Below are 8,898 nucleotides of genomic sequence, written 5' to 3' on the forward strand. Positions count from 1 at the left end.
CCTCGCTTTTCCAATGTTCCGGCACCACAGCCGACTTTGCCGGGTCTCAGTTTCCACCCCTCTATCTGTGAAATGGGCTACCTCAGAGGATTGGTATTAAACATGGTCACACGTGCAAGTCTCTGTGGAATGAGAGGGATGGGCAGGCGTTTCCATGACAGCTGGGACTCAGGAGGAAATTCTCTCCCTGGCTTGGGCCCCAGGACCCCGCTGTGGTCGGGGGTTCCCTCTGCGGGTGCCCTCCTTGCTGCTCAGATCGGAATGTCAGCCCCCAACACAGCTTCCCCCTCCTCTTCCCCTTGTGTCCAGAGGTCACCATGAGCATGTGGCCCACCAGGCCGAGGACCCCTCAGCCCACGGCACCCAAGAACACAATAGCCAGAGGCCCAGAGAGAGCAGCGGGTGCCGCAGGCTGCACAGCCTGTCCTGGTGACACAGCCCTTTTGTCCCCACCTGCCCCAAACGACAGCGCTAGCACAGGAGCCCCGTGGCCTGCGTGACAAACATCTGGGGCTGGATTTTATTTTTCAAAATGTGGCACGTAGTGAAGGAATTCCAGAGAGTTTGACATCAAAAAGGGACGGTTGTTCAGAAAATGCATCTCTTCACTGAGACAGCTTAAACACAAGTCCTGGAAGACCTTTCAAGCTTGCAGCTCAAAGCAGCCACCGGCAAGCCTGGCTGGGGCGCCGAACACCCCCCTATTCGCCCGGCTCTGCCGCGCCCCTCCAGCGACCGACTGGTCAGCAGGGCCGGGTCTCTGAGGGTGGGCCCCGGGGGATGCTACGCTTGCATTGGAGCCACACCAGCTCCAAGGTGTGCTTGCTCGTGAAAGCCAGGTAGGAGATGGACAGGTGTGGAGCACACTCCCTCAGCACTGGCTCCTGGTCCCTCTGTAGAAGAGATAAAAGGCACGCCTTCCAGGTTTGAGGGCTGCAGCGACAAACCCAGTGCGAGGCCTTGCAGGATCACACCGTTGTCGCCATCAGAGCCCTGGGGGATGAGGAAGTCCATGGGGTTAGCTCCACATGGTCTTCACCCTGCCCCTACCCCCCTGTCCCCGGGTGCCCGAGAAGCTGCAAACAGACATGGCAGAGAGACCAAGGACTCGCACTTCCGCTGTCTTCTTCCACGTTTTGACACTAGGAGAGCAAACCAGCTAAGGATGTGCCTCCAGGGCGGGGAACCTCCTTTCTGCCCAGGGCCATTTGGATATCTACACCATCATTCCTGGACCATACAAAATCAGCCTGCTATAGATTTGCCTTACACAGCTCACAGGCTGTGTGCCCCACCCCTGCTAGGCAGCATTTGAAGCCTAGAAGCGATGGTTCTGAAGACTTTTGGTTCCTTCTTGGACCAGGGCAAGGTCCATGGGAAAACCACTGAAAAATAAGACTTCTTCGGGGCTGGTGCTGTGGCGAAGTGGGTTAACGACCTGGCCCAAAGTACCGGCATCCCGTATGGGCACCGGTTTGAGACCCGGCTGCTCCACTTCCAATCCAGCTCTCTGCTATGGCCTGGGAAAGCAGTAGAAGATGGCCCAAGTGCTTGGGCCCCTGCCCCCACGTGGGAGACCCGGAAGAAGCTCCTGGCTCCTGGCTTCGGATTGGCACAGCTCCGGCCGTTGCAGCCAATTGGGGAACGAACCATCGGATGGAAGACCTCCCTCTCTCTCTCTCTGCCTCTCCTCCCTCTGTAACTCTTTAGAATAAACAAATGTTAAAAAAACAAACAAACAAAAAACACCACCTCCCAAGGTGCAGATGTCCCAGATAAAATCTTACTTGGGACCTAAGCAAACAGATCCCCAGGCAGCTTGCTGTCTGCCTCACAAACAACATAGTATCTTTCATCAAACCAACCATGAGGCAATCTGATGGGGCTGCAGGGGCGGGGGGGACATTTAGTAGCATGCTCAAAAATAGAGGTTGTTTTGGTCTCCTAAAAGCATTTTTCCAGCACTTTCCTTAGTACCTAGGACCACTCAAGTTGACTAGACAAATGAGGGTATGGATTTCCATTTGACTCAAGCAGTGGTTCTTCATGGGGACAATTTTCCCGCCCCCCAAGGGTACAATTGGCAACATCAGAAAGCATTTGTGATGGGCACAACAGGGCATGTGCACACTACTGACCTCTACAGGCAAGCATCCAATAGTGCACATGACAGTCTCCCCGCCCTCCTTCCCCCAAATGACCCAGGCCAAACCTCAATGGTGCTGGGGTTGAGGGCCCTTGATCTACTGGGAGAAGCTGGGGTAGGCCCATCCAGACAAGGAGGGAAACTTAGCAAATTGGCTTGCAAGTGTGACATCTGGCAGCAACCAACCCAGGAAGAGGTTGTCCTCTTGTCAGGACGCTGTAGCAACTACCACCAAAGGGTCGGAAGGGGAAGTTAGAGACATTGGATTCAGAATTCAGACTCACAGGTTAGTGAACTAATCTGAATAGCTTTTTGATAAGATGTAAAAAAGCTATAGAAACTGTAGGGGGGCCGGCGCTGTGGCGCAGTGGGTTAACGCTGTGGCCTGAAGTGCCGGCATCCCATACGGGTGCCGGTTCGAGACCTGGCTGCTCCACTTCCTATCCAGCTCTTTGCTATGGCCTGGGAAAGCAGTAGAAGATGGCCCAAGTGCTTGGGCCCCTGCCCCCACGTGGGAGACCCAGAAGAAGCTCCTGGCTTTGGATCAGCACAGCTCCGGCTGTTGCGGCCAATTGGGGAGTGAGCCAGTGGATGGAAGACCTCCCTCTCTCTCTCTCTGCCTCTCCTCTCTCCATGTAACTCATTCAAGTAAATAAATAAATCTTTTAAAAAAAACCTGTAGGGCCAGAATATAGCTTTGGGGGGGGGGCAGAGAAAAAAAGGGCATCATATAGTGATAAAAATGATACCTGTCCCCCATTTCTGATTTGGTCTTTCCAGGATAAAACATCCTACATACCAAAAGTATGTAAATGGGAACTTGCACGATCCTGAAAAAAGACCAAACCCTCAGAAGGTCAACAAGGTTATTTGGCTGGGCCACTTACCTACTCATCCTAGGGACTCAGAAATGAAGTAAAAAACGAAGTGAAAATCCCGTGACCTGTTGGGGCTGCTTTTGATAGGTGCCTGGCAGGCAGAGCACTTTATTGCCCAGGGAGTCCACACATCAATTCTGAAACAAGAACTGGTGCCTGACTTAGCCCACGCCTTCCACCACCATGGATAGCCTGAGAACAGGGTAACCATGCCACCCTAACGAGGGCTGAAATCTTTTGCTTGGCATGCCCAGAAATTACAGAACCACTGAGTTACATGAAAAAGGCTGTCGTAGGGCCGGCGCCGCGGCTCAATAGGCTAATCCTCCACCTGCGGCGCCGGTCCCCCGGGGTTCTAGTCCTGGTTGCCGCTCTTCCAGTCCAGCTCTCTGCTATGGCTCGGGAGTGCAGTGGAGGATGGCCCAGGTCCTTGGGCCCTGCACCCCATGGGAGACCAGGAGAAGCACCTGGCTCCTGGCTTCGGATCAGCGCAGGGCGCCGGCTGCAGCAGCCATTGGAGGGTGAACCAACAGTAAAGGAAGACCTTTCTCTCTGTCTCTCTCTCTGTCTCTCACTGTCCACTCTGCCTGTCAAAAATTAAAAAAAAAAAAAAAAAAAAAAAGGCTGTTGTAAGCAACTCTTGAGGCATTTTCTTGGAATCTTCTGAAAATGACATGAGACTGGAGATTTTAATCTTTACCTAAGGCTAGTTCCTTAAACTCTTAAGTCTCAGCTCTTTTCTGCAAAATGGAGATAATGGTCCCTCCACCTCTGGGCTATGGTGACGACTAAGTCAGATTATGCACCTGAGTTCACTTTGCACAATTGGCTCACCCCACCAGAGGGGTCTGAGCGCACTGGGGGCAGTGCTAGGGCGCTTCCCCCACCACAGGTGCGTGTCTGAGCGCACTGGGGGCAGTGCTAGGGCGCTTCCCCCACCACAGGTGCGTGTCTGAGCGCACTGGGGGCAGTGCTAGGGCGCTTCCCCCACCACAGGTGCGTGTCTGAGCGCACTGGGGGCAGTGCTAGGGCGCTTCCCCCACCACAGGTGCGTGTCTGAGCGCACTGGGGGCAGTGCTAGGGCGCTTCCCCACCACAGGTGCGTGTCTGAGCGCACTGGGGGCAGTGCTAGGGCGCTTCCCCCACCACAGGTGCGTGTCTGAGCGCACTGGGGGCAGTGCTACAGCGCTTTCTCTGCCAGGTTTTGAAAAGAACCAGAACAAAAGCGATGCTACCCAGAAAGCAAATTACTCACTTCACAGCACTTCTAGGTCTCATGCAGCCCTAAGAGGTAACGATTGTAGAAAAGGGAAGTGAGCTTCAAAGTAGGTAATGTGCAAAATATGGGACTAGGTGCCCCCTAACGGAGCCAGAAAAACAAGAGAACTTGAGTTGAAATGTAAGGCCAACGCTAGAGGATACGATGAAACCCCACAACTGCTGTGTCTGGGGACCTTCACAGGCCTGGCCCAGGAGCCGTTAGGTTCCCAGCTATTTAGAAACATAAAAAGCTTGGGAAAGGGGTAGCCTGTGCTGCAGTGGTTAAGCTGCTGCTTATAACACCTGCAACCCACATGGAAGTGCTTGGGTTGCAGTCAAGCTACACTTCAAATTCATTTCCTGCAATTACACACTTTAAAAGGTAACAGTTGATGGCTCAAATACTTTGGTCCTTGTCACCATGTGGGAGACCTGGATTGAGTTCTGGGTCCCTGGCCTTGGCCTGGCTTAGCCCCCGTTGTTGTCGGCACTTGGGGAGTCAACCAGAACATGGAAGACCTCTGTGTCTGCTTCTCTGCCTCTCAAAAAAAAAAAAAAAAAAAAAAAACCAGACAAACAAAAAAAACCTGTAAGTATGAGGAATGATGGGAAAATCACATGTACTCTCAAAGGCAATGAAAGACTTTGGGAAGAGCGATTCTTCTACCTGAAAGGGATAAGAATGTCCCAGCAGTGGGGGTGGGAGAGGCACAGCAGAAGGCTATAAAGGCTCCAAGATCTAAAGGAATGTTACTTAGAACACGGAGAAAACGGAGCAGGCACATGAAGGAAGGCAGGCATATTAGTAAAGAAAAAAGGACCTTTTTCGCAACTCAATCACAAACACAGACTTTGACATGAGGACAAATGACAGAGCTTCAAGTGGATGGGGAGGGTGGGTGTTTGACCTCGCAGTTAGGATGCCTATGTCCCATGTTGGAGAACCTGGGTTTGATACTTGGGCCCAGCTTCCCAAACGCAAACCCTGGGAGGCAGCAGTGATGTCTCAAGTAGTTGGGTTCCTGCCATCCGTGTAGAAGACCTGGATTGAGTTCCTGGTTTCTGAGCTTTGCTGGGGCCCGGCCCAAGGGTTAACCCAGGCCATTGTAGATATTTGGGGAGTGAACCAGCAGATGGGAGCTGTCTCTCACTAAAAAAGACCATTGGGAACAGTCCAGGAAAAGAACATTTTTTGAAGTTTGCTTTCTCAAATTCCAACGAGATGGCAACTCTCAGAACATAAAATCTGCGAAACCATCACCCACTCGCTGAAAAGATAAACTGATGATCTGACTGGTAGGTAACAGGATCTTTTGGAATTAAAAAACAAAACCAAACCCTAAGCAATATCATCTGGTAATTTAACAAACGTGAAGTTTTCAATCATAGTTCTAGTTGTATACAGAGTAGGAAAGTATCTATTGAATCCAAACACAACCCAAGAGCCCACTCCTAGTCCCATCTTGGTTGTTTAGCAATGGCCAAGACACAGAAAAAAAGTCCTTAATTAAGGTAGTATTATGAGGGCACTCCAGAAAGTTCTTGGAAAACAGAATTAAAAGCTAAGTTTATTTTGATCCTCTAAATTTTGAAATTATAAATACACAGGATCTTCAAAAAGTTCATGGACAATTCATGTTCTAAAAATACTTGTGCTGGATTTCAAAGCTTTTTGGAGCAAAATCATCCTTTAATTCCATTTGCCCATGAACATTTTGAAGAACACTCAGATCATTTTAAGAAAGCGGCGTTAAGAGCTGCTTTTAGCATGTGCACAACTACTTTCACAGAGCAAGCTTTTGTCGTGGTTCCCACCGATATGGAAGAAATGAATTCATCCACTGCTCCAGTTTTGTGTGTGTGGTTTTAATTGACCTTTCAGAAAACTTCACTTCATGAACAATACTGACTTTAATAGGTTACGGCTACTTCTTATGAACTCTAGTCTCACCCTTCCTTGTCTTTAACAGGCCTGACATTCGTTCTAGGTAGTTTACAATGGTTAGCATTAGCCAACTCGTCAAGTTATCAAGCACTCCCTCAATCCTTTATGAACCCTTAGCTCTCCAGCTCTAGCTTGAAAGAACAAAGCTGTCGTTTCTACACTTCAGCACTTCACGTCTGACTCACACAGACCTGAACCGCTACCCCGTTTCTGTCTCTTGTAAAGCCTTGGTAATTCCCCTGAATTTGTGGGAATAGATCCTGTCAGAAGTTCCACTCTGTCTTTCAATCTAGGGAAATGAAACAGATTCGAGCCTTGGTGCTTTAAGAGGGGACTACCTACAGTTAATTTTCTAATTTTCAGTGATTACACACTTACAGTGCCAGGATCACTTAAACAAACACACACTCCACCTGACTGTCCTGAGGGCACAGGTCGTTTTTGGTATTTTGAGGTTTATGCAGCCCTTACAACGGTGCGATTCTTCCTACCCTGAGCTCAGCATGAATACATGCAGTAAGTTATGCACTAAACTGCTGCAAGTTTTGGGCAAACCTGAAATGTTGCAAGTAGGCAAAGAGCTAAGACATATAATCTTGAGACCCTCATTTATTGCCTGTTCTTCGGCAAGCTTTTTCTTACTAAGTTCTTTTTGGTTTTTCTGTTGTGTATTCCGCTCAATATTGGTAGTTCCTTCTGAAGACTTCCATATTTTAAAAAAGGAAGGTACTTAGGGACACACTCTCAACAAGATTTAGGGTTTGTATTTTAAACACGTATACAGGCAGCAGGAACCCATTACTGCTCATTCCAGTCACCAGGTTACAAACATTCCCATTTTCCATGAAACTCCAGAGCGAATGTCTAGAAATGTATGGTTGCTCTTCCGTTGTTTTTCTCTTTTGCCTCCCAATCCCCATTGCTGAGTAATGAACTCCATTTACTCTTTAAAATCTGGCCACTCACCCTCCTACTGAAGTTCTCACACTGGTGTACAGATATTATCCTTCACAATGTATAAGCAGTTAAACAAGGAGGCAGTAGGAAAACTCAGTGACAGAAGATTTTTCATAATTCTCAGTTATTCCACAGATTAAAGAAAAATAGGAATAATGACTCAGGTACCAAGGTGAAAGGAAAGCTATGGTAATTCAGGGGAACAGCTGTTCTAAATCTTTATTGAATACGGTCTCCTGGTTGGAATTTTCAGTGTACTTTCTATATTTCATCAGTGCTCCATTGCTCTTAATTAAACACTAATAGTGAGCAATTTATAGAGTAGTCACCATCAAATTGTAGATGTATACTGACATGGAAAAGGTGTTCACCACATATTATAAACATCTCTAAGTCCCATGATTTATGAAAATGTGTTGGGATGAGAAAAAGAAGAAATTTAAGGGAGAGCTGTGTGTACATAGCAGACTGAGAGCCAATGTCTGGTTTTGTGCTAACAGATCCTCTAAAGGGGATAATCTGCAAGTATAATGACACAGCACACCTATTCCCTAAACCTAATCTTTCAAGCCTTTTTCATTCTTGCTAAACACCTACTTCTCAGTGATTCTTCAAATCCCTTACAGAATGACCTAACTTAACAATCACTGAACTGCTAGCCAAATCAAATGTTTTCAGTTTAGTGTCTACCCCTCCACCGCCACCCCCAGTTTGTGAAAATGAAATGAGGTAAAGCCCTCTTCAACAGGTTCCCGCCAATTCTTGATTATTCACACTGCAGCTTGCCCAGTGTGACTGAGCTGAGACACAGGACCTGGAGTTCTTAGAGCCTCTAAGACACAGCCATGAGAAATCACAGCAACGAGAAAAAGCAGATTCAGACTTAGAACTAAGATAAGAGCTTATCAGTTTTGCTAACATTAGTTCCAGACAAAGTTTTGGCTTACTCTGGCAGAAAAGCCTCTAAAGTAGATTATTTCAAGGTCCCCTGACCTTGTTATTAAGAAATTCAGTTCACAGGCCATCCAATGTAAACTGTCTTTGTAAAATACTTTAACACACCCAAATAATTAAACTCTCATACTTCAGGAAGCTAATCCTAAGATTAGTAAAAACAATTCTGACAAATACATAATTCTAGGTCAATGATCTTGTCCATCACTGAATCTATATATGCCAATCTTTCAGCACAGCTTAAGAATTTTTCCAAAACCTATGATGAGACTTACTATTCTGTGTAGTACTGTTAAGAATGAATAGAATTTTAGTTTCTTTAAAAAATACTGGAAATGTCTTTATTATGTTTATTTTTTAACAATAAGAGTAACAACCTACCCTAATCAGCATAAAATCAATTGTATAAATTGAGTAATATTTTTGTTCACCACAAAACTTTCCAGAAGGTAGTTTTTTTTTTAACTCAAAGTTAAAAACTTGTACTTTCATATCAGAAAAGTTTTATGATTTGTTGGTAAAAAGGACAAAAGTCCACAGGAGTATACTACCCAAGCAGCATCTAAATTGAATTGAGGATTTAAATGTATTAAAACTAATTATTTACAGTTAGGTCAGTAATGACTATAGCCAACCATACAGGCATGCATGTACATCTAAAACCAGGTAAGTCTCCCAATTTCCCATAATACTCACCTCAAGAGCAAGCTAAACTTTTCAACTTAGACAAAGAGCGTAAGTGATACCCTCATCACCAA

The sequence above is a fragment of the Lepus europaeus genome, chromosome 9 (genome assembly GCF_033115175.1).
Source record: "Lepus europaeus isolate LE1 chromosome 9, mLepTim1.pri, whole genome shotgun sequence".
Lineage (NCBI taxonomy): Eukaryota > Metazoa > Chordata > Mammalia > Lagomorpha > Leporidae > Lepus > Lepus europaeus.